Consider the following 14,448-nt stretch of genomic DNA (forward strand, 5'->3'; position numbering starts at 1 on the left):
TGGATTGTGACGGTAAAATAACTGAAGATACGCTGCTTTGCACGGAGCAAAATAAAGCAGTATTTTCAGAACTAACATCACTGAAAAGCTGTGATGATAAGTTTGAAAATCCTTCTGGTAAGAAGTGTATTTGAAAAGAAAAGCGTGGCTAAAACTGCTTAATTAGATACATTTTGTCCCTCTCTGTGGTACTTATTACCTTTGTCATCCAGTGTATTATTATACATTCTGAAGGTCAGACTTCAAAGTCTTGCTTTAGGTTCTTTCATTTGCTCAAAAGCGCCTGGTCTTGATGCCCTCTGCCAAACTCCTTCCTGCAGAGGCTTTATCAAGCAGTTATGAAATTTGTATTTGACCTGTGATTTTTCTTTTCTAAAGCTGGGGGAGATATGAAACTCATCCAGTTTTAATTAGTACTTTAAATGGGTCATTATCATATCTGAAATATCTGAATGAGTTTCTTGGAGGTGGCACATCTTCTCAGAGGGTGGCATATTCAGATGCTTTACATAACATGGTTGCAATGCAAGAGGGAGCTCTATAATTTTCCCCGAAGTGGTGCAATGCAGAAGGATGCGTACCAGACGAGAGTTCTCTGCAGAGACCCAGAGCAAGTGAATGCCTATCATGTCCACACATTGCAAGGACATTTTTGTTTCTTTGCTAAATATACGGGTGTCAACAAACTACAGGATGTCAACAAACTACAGGATGTCAACAAAAGAGGCAGAGGCTTGGACTCGTGCCTCACAGCGGAGGCTAAGACGGAGCTTCACTGCCCTCCTCTGCAGTCACTGGGGAAGGAGGAGCAGTGTCTCCCCAGCCTGCCCATGAGACACAACCCAAGCCCCAGCCACTTCATTGCAAAAGTGACTTCTTGCCAGCCAATAACAGCAGTGAAGAAACTCTGGAGGAAACAGCCCTGATAGCCTTTTCCTGTTCCTCCTGCATATTTACATGTGGTTTTCCTCCGCTCCTTTTGGCCTTTTCATGGTGTTTGGTTTTGCTTACCTTCCTGCTCTGGATTGAGAAGTAATGTCGAGTGCCAGCCTGTGCTGAGGATCAGACTCCTTTTCAAAGTCCTTTCCAGTAACACCAGACAGCAAACAAGCCACACCAGCTATTATGTCTTACCACCAAACCCGGTGATCTCTTTTCGGGGAGCTGGATCCTGGCACTTATACTTTTTACCCATGTGGATTCCCAGCTATGCTGCCAAAAATGGTTGAAAATGAACAGGGAGACAATACTGGTGCAAAGAATCTTCTGGTACTTGGCTCCTGCCTGCTCATTTGGGTAAGTGAACAGTGTGTGATCCCCTAATGATCTTACTATGTTCTGTAAAGATCAAGCATTTTTTTGCCCACGACTGCTTATCTTGTGTTTAGTTACTGGGTGGCAACCTCCTATATAAAATGTTACCCCTGATAATACAGGCAAGCAAGGCTGCATACAGAGGAGAGTAAATAATGTGCTCAGCATGATCTCCTGCAGCCCTCTGATAAAAGGAAATGTGAGTGGAAGTGCACCTTGACCAGCTGGAGGTTTGAAATGTGTTTGCAGGAGCTCAGGTTGCAGCCTGTATAAAAGCTTTTCTGGTGTAGTGGTTAGATCAAGCATCAGTGGCTGCTGTTCACTGGTGCATGTGGAATTAAATCCAGTGACAAGTTAAAAAAAAAGCCAAAACAAAACAACGACAACAAAAAAAACCCCAAAAACAAACAAACAAACAAAAAAAAAAACAAAATAAGAAGAGAAAACACATAGAACAGAGCAAGGCGCAAGGGCCAGCTGATGTTATCACTCAGCTGCAAACAGCAGGGCAGGGGAAGGGAGGGAGGGAGGGAGGGCTGCTTGTCCCATTTAATCCAGCCTGCTGCAGATTCAAAGGGGCTCTGCTTTCCTTTTGACTCCAGTTCCCAGAGCAGTGGAACAAGGAAGAAAAACAAGTAGAAGAGACCTGGAGGTGGGGAAGGCAAATAAAATACAGTAATGGCAGAGTATCCTAAGGTGAGCAAGGAGGGGAAACTGTAAAACATGTTCTTACGCAAAACAGATGTTTAGTTTTCCACCTGGAACAGCAATTACCCTTTCCTTCCAGAGCAAGGTTAATAGCATTCATGTTAGGGGTAGTATCACCTTCCATTTTCTTCACACTTACCTGAGTTAGAATACACAAAACTGGGCAGCTATTAATATTTCAAACCTGAATCCAGCCAAGCACTGGCACATCATTACTCACACCAAAGTCAACAAGCTATTGATTTGATTGAAATTTAACAGGTACTTGAATGTTTTGCTAGACTGAGATCTCCCAGATGCTTTTGCTTGCTAATTCCCCAAAGGGCCGAACAAATGATGCACCCTATCTTCCTCCCAGGCAAAGTCTGCCTGCCAAGCACTCCAGCTTGGGAGACCCCATGCACACGCATCCATACACGTCATTGCTGAGGCATGTCCTTGCATGTCCTCACCTGGGGCTGCTTGTGCAGGTTACTGCCCTCTCAACTCCTGCTTGTCCCAGCTGAAATGAGCCAGGGTTGGCCTGAAGGATTTAAATACAGACTGGGTCTTGCTAAACCAGCTCACTTTGAGTGATGGAGGTCAAGAAGTCTGTGCTAAGTCAAAAAGTATAGAAGAATGGTAACTCCTGTCTTGGCAATGGTGCTGGAGATGGCAGCTTCTCCATCCCGTGTATTCCCAGGGAGGGGCATGCTAGCTGTCAGGCTGAAAACATCTTGGTAAAACTGCAATATTTTTTTCATTCCATTGTCAAGGGAATGAAACACAGACAATTCTTTTTCTTGGGCAAAGAATACATTTACTTGGCTTCATATTCACTTTGTGTCACAAAATGTCAGTAACTCCGAAAACGAAGAGTAGATGTGGGCGCCTCTTCTGCAGGTATAAATGCAGGGCAGAGTCTCTTTTGTCAAAAGTGCCCCCTTTGGAGTCAAGCCATGAAGTGGAGTCATTACTTCTGTTCCTCCAAGATATCTCATGCTCACATGTACTTGAAAAAAGGAACATTTCCCAACCACAGGAAAATTATTGTAGGTGTGGACCAAAGCTGTAAGTTCCATTTATTCACAAGACTGCCTGTGCAACCTGAAGAAGGTTGCACAGTTCCCTTAAGCTATACATGTCCTGGGCTTCAAAGCACGTACAGGAAACACACCTACAAAAATAGATGGATTTCTGAAGCCTCAGGTTAAAAATGTAATACATGGCTTATTGACTTGGCATATTATGCTCAGTCTAGTAATTCTGTACATACTGTGTAATTAAAAATGTCAAGCTGCTACGGGAAATTTAAACTATCCTTCTCAAAGAAATACCCACACCATGACTCAGAATTGGCTTTGGGCATAGGCAAAGTAGGGAAGAATATTGCTGGGAAAGCAGATCTGCCATAGGTTAGCAGTGTATATACAATAGCTTTGAAAAATCCTTAAACATGGGCTGAATTCTAGATGCTTTAGTTAGGGTGAATGAATCCAGTCTTATAGTAGATGCCTTAACTACTTTTCTTCAGTGACCGCACATGGAGCTGGGGCAGTCTGGGCAAACTTCTCACCCCTCCACTGAGCTGGGTACCATGAGTTGTACTGCCTATGCATGTTTTGTAGTAGGTGCAAGAAAAAGGCTGTTGTGGGTGTGAGGATGTGGTAAGCTATCTTTTGTAACTTTTTCAAGTAAACAATCAAACAGAAAAAATCTTCCAAGCACACAGTGTTCAACCCCATTTTAGCAGTGAGATGAGGTAGGGCACTTCAGGTGTAAACACCTCCAGGACTCCTTGAAGAAAAAAATACATGTGTTTCTTGAAATGCTGATTGCACTGCATTTGCACAAGGCTTTCTGGGAGGCAAGAAAGCAATCCTGGAACTGCTATTATTTTTTCACAGCTGTTACTTCTCAACTTAGACACTATAAGGATTAGAGACGGGATTGAAGAAAGCAGAATGACGAGTATGTGCCTACCTCTGCCCATCAACCCCATGTTCCCTAACCCTGCTGTAGCTGACTGTTGTTGTACCACCATTCATTCAGTGCCTCCAGTTCCCCGTACCAGCAGGTGCCAGTGCAAGATCAAAAGAAATCACAGCAAGTATAGTTTCTCTGCACTTGCTATATACATGGAGAGGGAACAGGGATGTAAAGAAATGTGAATATAGACAGCTTCTTTAGCTTTCTTCCTGCAATTTATATCATGATCCAAGGTATTTTAGAGAAGCACATGCAGAAAGGATGATCTTCAGCCAGACACCACTCTGTCCTTTGCTTGTAGAAGCAAATGCAAGGAGTGGTTGCTGTTGTTTACCTATCCAGGCACTGCCAAGACCTGTTTGGACTGACCTGTCCTATTGAAGTAGCTGTGTGCTCTGCAGGGCAAGATAATAGTAATCTTCAGCACCTCTAGAATGCTTCACATTTTAACAGAGCTTCACAAATATGAACTGAACTGCAGTCATTGATAGGTGAAGTAGTGAGCTGACAGCACAGTAAGATAGCAAACACTGTCTCCCCCTTGTACAGATTGATGGCACAGCCTCACTCAGAAACAACAGTGTCAAAACAAGTTTCCAAGACCGTAAATCTGGACAGTGGTCTGAATGTAGCGTAATGACATTGGGTTTATTCTGTGAAAGTCCTTGGGGAAAACAGCAGAAACATCACTTTCTGTGGGTAAAACGACCTTGAAAAACAGAAGCTTGGCAGGGGCAGAGGAATATGCCTCCCAAAGAGCTTGCAGGAACAAATCAGCCACAAATGAAACAGAACTGAAAGGCAGGGAGGATGATAATAAGGGTAGACTTACACTGAAATGTTTGGTCCTGCAAAGATATATCGACATGGTGACCTCTGCAAAGCTCCTCACTGACTACACCTGGCATCATCCAGCTCTTCTGGGGCATTACCTGACAACCTGGCTGCTCGGATGCAGTTGTCATAGGGCAGGGGCAGAAGCAGCTGAGGACCATGACAGGGAGGGCAGTGAAACTTTACCCATGTATGACAAAGACTGAATAATTTGATGAGGATAACACCCTTCTGGAGTGTGTTATTTGGGGCAAAAAACTTAGGTCCTTCAGCCCTTTCTCAATTGATTCACATCCGTAGAATAAACAGGGTGCAGAGGTTTACATTGGTAATATTTGTTAGTTGAGTGCATTAGGAAAATGTCTCAGTATTAAGCTACATAGTCAAATCTGTCAAGTTGAAAACGAGCAGCTGTTTCAGGTAAGGAGTTTCTGTTTTCATGACCTAATCCATAGTAGTAATGCCCACAAATAATCTGTTGAAAGATGTAAAAGGAGAGATGACTAGCCTAAATTCTGTGGCATATTGCTTATAACCGATTACAATAGCTATTTTATCATTGTCTTAAAATTGAATATTTATTAAAGGCAGCTTCTTTCCTTAATTTTAAAAGTGTACAATTTTTAAAGCCCTGCTGTAAAACCGTTTGACTAAGGTATCCCCAGTGGTTCTGAAGAAAGCACTTTGGATGCAGAACAAGGTGGATGTTAACTTTACTGGAGTGCAGAGATAAAACTGTTCTCCCTGTTTCTATAATATTGAACTCTGCTGCAAGAACAGTATAGCTTTTTGTTGCTAAGCATAAGAAAAGACATGTTGTTCAGTAAAGCAGGCTGCCTATCCGTCACACAAACCAGGAGAACATCTGCCTTTTGCTAGGATCAAGGTTTAATCTGACTCTGCTAGACATGTCTAACTAAGCCTTTTTTAACTTGTTTGCACTGCAAATGGAATATTCTTGCGTCCAATCAATTAAGCGCTCTATAAGTAAATGCAGGATTCATCAAGTAGTCATCAGGATCTGGTAGACGTTAAGTCCCATGCCACGCTCCTCATGAAATTAATCTCTGGTTCCTTAGGAATTTTCAGACAGGAGTTTGCTTCTGTTTTCTCTCATAGCAGGACTGGACTGATGGGAAGTGAACCAGCAAGAGTTCTTTATCTAAATCACTGGGCTGCTGCACTGGCATGTAAGGGGATAGTTTGCTCAAATCAAACAAGTAGACCAATTAAATTGGTAGATTTTCCTCTTTGGAAAAAGCTGTTACCGTATGTCTTTCTCTAAATCACAAGGCTGTACTTTAAATGAGATAAGACCATCTAGTCAGTGTGTTTGCCTTTCCTGTTGAGATATCGGTATGTTGCTGCTGTGAAAGCATGGGAAAACAGGTCATTTTTTAGCTAATTTTTTTCTTTGCTGGTTAACACCCTTTCATGTAAGGCTACTTCACTTGACTAGCTGGAGCACACAATAGCTCCCTGGTAAGTTTTGTGAAGGAAATAGCATTATCTGATAACAAGAGCTGTATCATAATGTTTAATGCTGTGCTTAAATCCTAATCCTCAAGTTAAGTGATTAGGTGGAAACCTCAGCTCATTAAAATAATAACTATTAAATTTGTCAAACATCATTGCTGTGGAGGAAGGCTTGAAAATGAGTACCCCAAAACTCACAAACCATGAAATAAACAAAAATAATTTAGACTAGTGTGTACTTTTTAAAAAAATACAAAACATGAGATCCAAATTTCCATAATAAAAACACATGCCCTATTTTTATTCGCATGTTCTTTCATTTCTAAGGAAACCTCTTGGAAGGTATTCATGCCTGTGCCTAACACCTTTAAACACTATGTTCTTCTAACTGCAAACTAGTAAGGACATACATGCTTTGTTACGCTTGTATTGCTACTGTTTACAAAGGGGTGAGATGTTGCACTCTGGAAAAACAAGTATCCACCAAAATGTTTGAAGTTTCATTGCTTTTAATTTCTTACATTTAAAAAATAAGTTTCTTTTCTGGATTTATTGAGACTTTGTTCTTAAACATTCATGAGCATTTTAATCTCTACCCAAATCCCTTTTGTATCCTGCAAAGGCCTTTTGCAATTTCAGACTATTTCCACTTTTGAAAAACAGTTATTCTTGCTCTGCATGGATACGTCATTTTGCTAGACACAGAAATGTCTTTCTAGTTCTGTGTCTTTTCACAGGGAAGCATGGATGAGGGGCAAACGACCACAATAAGAGGCAGCAGGGACACATCTGGGCCGAGTACAGCTTTTCTGGCAGCTTTTCACTCCTGCACCCTTTTGCCAGCTTACCTGATAGGGATTCTGCCTTCAGTTTTAAATCTTTTAACCACATAGAGAAATATGACTGCAGAAATTACCTACTTCTTACCAGAATTTATTGCAAACCTTTTCCTCTGCGCCACATATTTCTCCAGTCCTTACCTGACTTGACTCTGCAAATTTTAACATGCTTTCCCTTTGTTTCCTCCAGCCCTCTCCTGCAGCACTTTTCACACATTTAGCATCACCCAGCAGGAGCTGTCATCACACTTCAACAGGCCCATTATGAGGCTTAATTTACTGTGGCCAAACTGGCTTCTCTGTGACTCATGTTATAGCCTCAGGAGCAATCATTTTTTGGTACCTGGGATACATGGGAAAGGAGGCAGAGATCTTTCACTTGGTCTTAGACTGCTGGTTAGTAACTTAGCAGATTATTTGTGTTTAACGAGTCTGAGATATATACTGACAGCTGTCTTCTGCAATTGGTACCTTGAGAAAAATGCCCCTTGGGGCTGCTTTGAGAACTACCTATATTTAGAAGAACCCTACAGATGAAAGCAGTTATTAAATTCGTTCAGCATGGGCATCATACCAAGAAGTTTTGTTTTCTTGCAGCCATGCCACCTTGAACAGCAGCTAACAACAGAAGATCATCAGGGATCAAAAGCTATATCACAAGGCTCAAAATAAGACTAACGAAAAATGGCATGTGGTTGTCCAGGGAGAACTTTTCACACTCGTAAGATCCTGTAAAATTTGAACATAAATAAAATGACATCAACATCGTTGACCCTCTAAGACAGAAAGCCACACTAGTGATGCTAACCTGTTTTAAGGATTTCCTGTTCTTTTCACCCCTTTCCCTTTGGTCTTACATAAAGACATTTATTCTTGGCAGGTCTCAATTACCTTTAATTGGCATATTACGTGATGCTAGTGGCAACCTTGTAAAAAGTATTTAGAGAATTTAAGAGATAAGTCAGCTTTAATAATGAACCAAATTTGCAGATCAGCGAAATGTTTGTGCTGAAAACCTGCTGTGGTTTGTAGTGGAAAATCAAGAAGAAATCCTTTTATCTCCTGCTCAGTTGTGCCATATGGTGTCCCTGCAGCAAGAGAAAAGCACAGGACTCCTACCTGGATTTCCCATCCCTGAAAAAGGAAGACTCTGTCCAGGTAAATTTGTCCAAGCAATTATCAAGACCAGCTTGAAATAACATGAAAAAAAGGCCTCTTCCACTTAGGATCTGCAGGCAGCCTCTCATGCATCCCTTTGGTCCCACCTCCTGCCTCTCTCCTCCAGTGATTCTTTCCAAGATGTTCTCTTTTGCCATTCACTTCTCCACCTCAGAAGTGTCACCTGGGCAGAACATGAGGATTCCCTGCTTTTGTCCATGACTTCTGGCTTCTCCAGCACCCAGAAACCACAGAGATGCTTGCCGGGGAGGAAGGTTGCCCTTCAGCAGACATTCAGAAGTCTGATCCTTTGGAAGTGGTGTGGGGGTTGATTTTAGTGTGCAGACTTCATAGATGATCTGTGTTTCTGCCGTATATTTGACATGCTCAGGATGTCTCACTTACTGTGCAGAATCAATGTATGCACAGTAGGTTTGATACTTCCCAGATGTATTAAGCCCATTAGGTACATACTACACTGAAGCCTGCAAATATATTTCTGTCTAGAAAATCCATCTATCATAGCAGGCCCTGAAACGACCTTGCCAAGAGTCAGTGTCTAAAAACGAATTTCACTACCTTTCTAAGAGGCCGCATGAAACCAGAAGCCCCAACCCTGAACAGAACTCAAATTCAATCCCAAATGAGTGATCGCTCTCCTTCTTCCAGTGGTTATTTGTTTATAGCAAGTAACTGATGGAGCACTAAGTGTGGTCTCTCCCCTGTCATACACCCAGCTCTGCCATACAGTGATCATGTTGCCACAGTGAAAGAAAATTTTTACACTCCAAATCCTGTCACTTTTATAGATTTTTAGGGGCAATGAAAATACCTGACAGGCTCAGGGCTGAATACTGACTTTGGCACATCTCAGTTTATTCATATTGTGCCCTCTGCCAAGGACTAGAATATCAGGAGTTGTCTAGTTTTATTCCCTTCAACTCTCAACAGTCCTGTCAAACCCCATAAACTGAGAGGATCACGCAGTCCATTCCCTCATCATCATTTCACAGAGACAAGGCTAAAGCTCCCCTGACACCGTGGCACCTCTTCTGCTCTGCAGTCCAGTGGGCTTGACAGAGGTGACTAGCCTACCCAGGTTGCCAGCGAGAGAGGAGCATCACAAGGATGCACTGGCACCAGGTGGGTACCACATTCGAGCTATCCCTGCCAGAAGGCATATAGCCAGCCTGGCCCCAGAGTCCGTCCCCAGCACCCAGCACCTTCTCAGAGGTCAGAGGCAAAGTCATCCAAGAGAGCTGCCTCCACAGGGAGAGATTTGTGAGGCTTCATCACCACTAGTCAACACAGCAGGTAATGCTAGCACCTCGCTTTCACACAAGCAGCAGCCCTCCAGAGACCAAACCACGTTCTCTCAGTTCTGTCGGCTGAAGGCAGGCAACTAGGCAAAGGAAAAAGAGGCTTTACGCAGTTACTGCCCCGCATCGCTTCATGAAGTGGACTGCAAAGTCATCTTCAGCTAGTAAAACAAACCTGGTTAATGACAGTGAGGTGTCTGGAAAAAAAAGCAGAAAAAAACCCACAAAAAAACAAGCAGACAAATGCCTTGTATTCTGGAAAGGCAATTAAATCACATGCCCTGTAAGCCCTTATTATAAATACTTTTGATATGCACTGTGAAACCTTCCCCTGGCTTTCATCCCTACCTCTGTCTGCTGTTTGTGGTTGAAGAACAAGTGACGTTTATTCTGGGCTAAAAGACAGCTTTGTTCCAGACCAGATGTCTCGTTCACCGCACATATGTCAGCCCTGCAGGTGCTACCACGGACTCAAGAAACAGCAAGTTTTGGAGCAATTTTAAAATAACAATGCAATGTCAAGATATTACTCAGACAAAATAATAAAACACTTTCGCTGCCTCAGTCATAGAAAGTTTTGAGGGTTTTTTCCCCAGACTGAGTTATATTGTGCTTTCTCTTCCATCACTGTAACTGAGAATAACTCCACCGACTTCAGAGGAAGTTTTCACATGTATGCTACTAAGAGTGAAATTTTAAACCAGCACATGGATATACTGCATATTTGAGGGATTTGGCTGGTTTAACACTTTAATTCTTTAGGGACTTGCTTTAGATTTTCCTGTGTCTGATGCAGTGAAAGCAAATCCAAGCTTTCAATGAGTAATTTATGAATCTCAGCTTTGGGGGGACAAATTCTATCCCAGGATTTCACATGAACATTATATCACCTAGATGTAAAGAGCATAAAGTGTCCTTCCATATTGAGTCCAGCTGTTACATCACATACCAACTGACTTCTCCCTTTCACCCATCACAAAAGAACCATAACATCTTCCTTCTTGCTTTTTTAAAACCTCTTTTGCATATCTATTGACTTTTTTACAGTGACAGCTCTCTGTCATTGCAAATACAGGTCCTCCTCAAATGTAAATTGCAGGTAATTCATTTGTGTTTCTTTACAAGTGAATTAAATTTAGATTTTAAGATATGAAGAGTAGATCTCCCCAGTGGCTCCTAATCAAATACTTGTGCATTAAAACTTCTGTTCATCTTAAGCTGTATGACTGTCATAAATGGATAAACAATTATGGTCCAGATCTACAAAAGTGCCTAAAGAACCTACACAGAACCAGGCTTTTCAACACCAGAGATCCATACTGCAAAACACTGCCTTGTTTCCCACAACGAGTAGGAAAATTTTTGGTGTGGCATTAAGTTACACTTTCATATATACAAAGTGCTGCATCTGTCTTGGAAGGAAATCACTGCTCCCCATCCATGGTGGCCAAATCCAGCAGCCAAGCTTCCCACTGATAGATGGGAGCTCTGCACACTGTGTCACTAGCCCATCTAATGTAATCTGCTTGCGGGTATGCTGCCTGCAGCACAGAATAACCTTAACAGAACAAAAAAGCCAAGAGGAAATCCCCAAACCCTGCCACCCACCCTCAAAACTGTAAAAGCTCAAAATTTATTATTGTCGTCTATAAAGGGTCCTCCTCCTGGCACAGAAAAGCAAACTGTTAATAATGGGTAATAAATCCCAGTCACAGCTTTTATGGCTTTTGCTTTCTTTTGTAATCTGTTTCCACAATACGTAAGTGGAAGAAGCAGATAAAACACATTTTTTTAAGCAACCACAAATATAAGTTGTTTGTCTTCTTTCTTTAAGCCCTTAGGAAATCAATCTGCCTCTCATTTTGCTTCTGTGCGTGCTTATGTTTTAATTTTTTGGAGCTCTTTTCCCTTTATCTTTGCTTATTACTTTCAGGGAGCACATGGTGTTCAAAATGTTAAGCCAAGAGAACTCATTATTTAATGTCCAGCACACAAATTCACAAGCCAAAAACGTGTCTACAGCCCAAGCTTAGGAAAAGTTTATTATTTTTTCCATACAAAATGTTTAAAGAGTATTTTACTTCACACATTAAAAATAGCAGAAATGTTGAAATCTGAGTACAAACTACAATTTACAAGTAGCTCACTTTTCTGAAATATGTGTGTGGAGCTAGGATGTGCTGACAGCCAGCATGGAACAGATTCTGCTAGCTGGTTTTCTTCCACAGAAAATGAGGACATACTCAGCCAAGCAGTTATGTCCCAGCTTTAAGATTTGACCTAAACCCCATGAGCAACTGCATAGTACAGTGAAAAGTAAATACACTTCTGCTGCTTTTAAGCTGTGTTCCACAGGATGACAGTAATACCAGCCATCAGAGGAATTAGAGATGAAAATATGCCCATGTTCATAGTCCATAGATGGCTTGCATTACGCTTGCTAGCCCATATCACATTTTTGCAGGTATCCTCTCTTGTGCTACTATGATAGACTTCAGTGTAGAATAATTTTAATCTAGACTATCACCTTCATTTTTCTATGCAGTAACCAAATGAAATTAAGGCATGTGCTTAAATCTGCTGAATTAATACCCCTGCATAAGTAACTTGTTGCGCACCCACTAGATTATCTAATTGAGTGCCTGTCTATTTTTGCTCTACGTTGAGATTTTTGTTTGACAATCCTGTCTTTGAAATCATTAGGAAATTTGCTGCAGACAGCCACAATTTCAGAAATTCATGAATACTATCTAGAATAATATCTAGAGAAACACAGCAAAAGATTTGAGTTACCTTTAGGTACTGTAAAGGAAAATTCTTATTCTCCACTGTGGATTGACATATTATATCGTTCAAGAAATAAGTACATACAGTTGCAGAGCTTCTGGTCTTTCCCCATAATGCAAACAGTCTGCATAGTCTGTCAATCAAGTTATTTCTTATTTCCAGGATTCCTTTTACAGTGCTACTTGCTCAAAATTTGATGAAAGATTACTGATAAAGGATAACAGCCTTACAGTTTGGAGACAGGATGTTTTCTTGTCATTTTCTTCCCACTTTTAGGCACTTTATTTTCCTGTTCTTACAGCTAAAAATGGCAAGATGCAGGGTGGATGGATAAGAATTCAACTTAATGCAGAAATGTGAGGAGTGTTTCACAGACAACGTGACACCCTATCAATAATCCAAGATACTCATCTTTTCCAGAAAAAAATAATTCGTTCATATTTTAATTAATAATCCTAAAATAAGCATTACGTATCCTAAATCAGTGCACATTAAGATGAACACTATGTACAATTACTCCAAATTCAAGCTGTAGGTCTTCAGGTCACATTTATCCTTTATACATTAATATACATCTATAATCAGAGGGAGGTCAAGGGGATCTGTACATTAGAACTTGCTAGAGCACAGCCTCAGGTATTATATGACAATGACTTGCCATGTGTAATTAACTATAGGGTTAGAGTTTCAAAATTAGAGCTGTAGTCATATATCCTTCATAAACTCCCAAAGCTGTACATGTAGATGACTAATAGGTACAATTGCCAAGACACCAGCAGGCAGTTCTCTTTCTCAACCTGGTACGATCCTGGTCTTCAGTGACTCGTAATTAACCAAACAAGCCTCCCAGGTGAAAGGGGAAATTCTGGTTGTACTGCAGAAAATGCCAAAAAATCACATCAGGATGGCCAGGATTTTATTTGGAAAATTTGGTTTATGTTCTTAAAAGAGAACATATTGAATTTCCTTTTTTTAAAAAAATCAGTTGGAGCACAAAAGATATGTAATAAGTACTGTCCCACGCACAGCAACCTTCCTGTGGTTGCTTAGTCCTGTAGATATTTTTGAGACAAAGGTAAAAGTTAAAAACCAACCTTTTTTGCGATGACTGTGCAACTACAACAGGAATCAACAGAACACGGGCAATTCAAGGTAGGGACATGCTGGAAGAACACTGAACAAATACTCAGGTACCTGACTGTTCAGATATGGTCTGTGCTACTGAGAGCCAGCCTAGTTTTCTCATTAAATCAGTCAGATTGATAGAAGATATTGTCTCTCCATATGAACCTTGGCGTGCTTATAACCTTAGACCATCAAGGCTACTACTAAAAGACTGATACTAGAAATACATCAGCCTGTTACTCAAAGGTTGAATTAGGGAAGATAAGAGAGCAAAACTGAAGAAAGAAAAAATGAAACATGTCACATAACGCCTATAGGCTTCACATATAGATTACAGAAGTCCATTCACCAAGGGATTAAATAGTTTGGGACATTTGTGTTAAAAGTAAACTACAGATTGTCAAAAGCTCTTGAATTTTCAGGAAACACACAGCATGAAGTTTATAGATAGGCACTTTGAGTTACAGACTATAGACTATATGTTCTTAACAAACTGTTACATGCTAGCTCCCGCTCTCTCCAAAAAAAGTCATCAGCAATTTGTCAGAAACGATTTTTTCTTGCCACATATCTTGACACATACTTAATTATGTCTATTGTTTAATTTTGGTGGTGTGTAAATGGACTTATAAATAAAATAATATGAAACGTGAGATTTCCTCATTTGATTTATTTGGGATATTTATTTGGGATATTCTTATCAGTTGGATAAACAATTAATATATAAAATTCCAATAATCTGTAAACTGCACAAATCAGAGTTATCTTTATTTTCTTAAGAACCAATGAAAGGTAAGAATAAGCATCATCTAACAGTTAGTACCAAACAATGCAAGAGTCAAATTCCTCTTCTTGTCAGCTTTGGGAGAAGAAACAGATACCACCAAGCGGAAATGGCAGTTCTTTTTTCTCTTCCGCTA

General features: G+C 40.8%; 1 long non-coding RNA gene across 1 annotated transcript; it reads left to right on the forward strand.

Annotated features, from left to right (window-relative positions):
• Window positions 1-678: 678 nt before the first annotated feature.
• LOC114012370 (uncharacterized) lies at window positions 679-14,181 on the forward strand. Its single transcript, XR_003554765.2, has 2 exons — window positions 679-1,296; window positions 1,917-14,181. It is a non-coding gene; the product is annotated as an uncharacterized LOC114012370 (long non-coding RNA).
• The last annotated feature ends 267 nt before the right edge of the window (window positions 14,182-14,448 follow it).

This window comes from Falco peregrinus, chromosome 7 (assembly GCF_023634155.1).
Source record: "Falco peregrinus isolate bFalPer1 chromosome 7, bFalPer1.pri, whole genome shotgun sequence".
NCBI lineage: Eukaryota > Metazoa > Chordata > Aves > Falconiformes > Falconidae > Falco > Falco peregrinus.